Source organism: Neolamprologus brichardi, chromosome 15 (assembly GCF_056152115.1).
Source record: "Neolamprologus brichardi isolate AB-2024 chromosome 15, ASM5615211v1, whole genome shotgun sequence".
Taxonomy (NCBI): domain Eukaryota; kingdom Metazoa; phylum Chordata; class Actinopteri; order Cichliformes; family Cichlidae; genus Neolamprologus; species Neolamprologus brichardi.
The window spans coordinates 20,212,794-20,214,220 of record NC_142118.1 but is presented as its reverse complement, the minus strand read 5'-3'; positions in this window follow the sequence as shown (position 1 = coordinate 20,214,220).

The window sequence follows — 1,427 nt, the reverse complement described above, 5'->3', positions numbered from 1 at the left end:
CAATGACTTGTTAATCATTGTCCCAACAAGGACAGCAAAAGAGCTGCTGGTCAAAATCCTTGTTTATGAGCGCCAGCAAAATCATTGCATCACAAAGAAAAGCACAGCATTTCATTCTCAATTATGTGTAGCATATTGTTAATTTTTTTTTAGCTGCACCAAGTGTTGTTTAATTCCCAGTTTTATTTAGTTATTAAACCACATTAGAGAGTTGAGAGAGAACTTGGAGGGTTTATCTGTTGTTGGATGTAATGATCAGCCTTCTGCCAATCACACACGGTTTAAAAAAAACTACCCCTAAACTCTGACTTCTTTAGATATCATGTGAGGGTTTGTGTCTTCTTTTGTATTCCAATTATGCTCTTTGTTTTAAGCATAGCATTACTTAAGCTTTGAATTAGAGCAATAACAATTTTAATTCAGTTTAATTCGGTTAGTTCATAGAGTGGATTTGCTCATTGCGGTTTAGTTTTCATTATTGAGAATGTTTACTTTTATTTTTACTTTTATTTTTGGTTTAGTCTTTAGTAGTTTGAGTTAATCTATATGTTTTTATAAAGTTAATATTAATAACGAGTTGTCAGGAGCAAAACTAATCACTTTCTGAAGGCAGGTCGTTCACACTTAACTAGACAACCCAGTCTAAATGAAGCATCAGCACCAAGTAATTCTTCATGTGTTTGCAAACTGAGGAACAAAGACATTTGTGACACATTTATTATAGTTTCATAATTAAACAATATTGCTAAAATTATCTCTCATTTTTTAAAATTATCCTTCAATTTTTAATTCACTCAGCAATGCTTCCTTTTTAAGCCCTGTTTGAGTTGAACTTTTTGGTTTGCTGCAATAGGTTTTAGTTGAATAATGAAAGTCATCTAAAATTATAAATCCTGTTTGTGTTTGTTAATGGAACAAGGTAGCAGAATGTTCATTCTACAGGTAAATATTATGTGATCTAGATACAATGAAATCAATATCAGTGGTTAATCTTCAGCTAAAATGGACCAATGCCCCTCCACTGCAAACACTGGATTGCCAAACAACCTACTCTAGACAGATCAGTGTACGACAAGAACAAGTCCCTAGTGTTCAATTTTACTTCATTAAAAATATATAATTATTCTTGTATTTTAGAGCATTTTTAGTCAAATTTGGAATATGGTTGTAAGAACAAGTAAAAAAACAAAACTGAATTGAAATGACTTAATAACTCCTTAAAATGTGATCTGATCTTCATCTAAATCTCATTTGAGCAAAAACAATTTGACTAAAATACAACCCAGTTCCAAAAAGCTTTGAAAACTGTAAATGAAAACAGAACTCAATAATTTTAAATCACTGAATGAACCCATAATGTATTAACTGTTACTGTACGTTTATTACAAGTGTTATACTGTAAAGGCAACAGGCTGTACTCTGCTTCA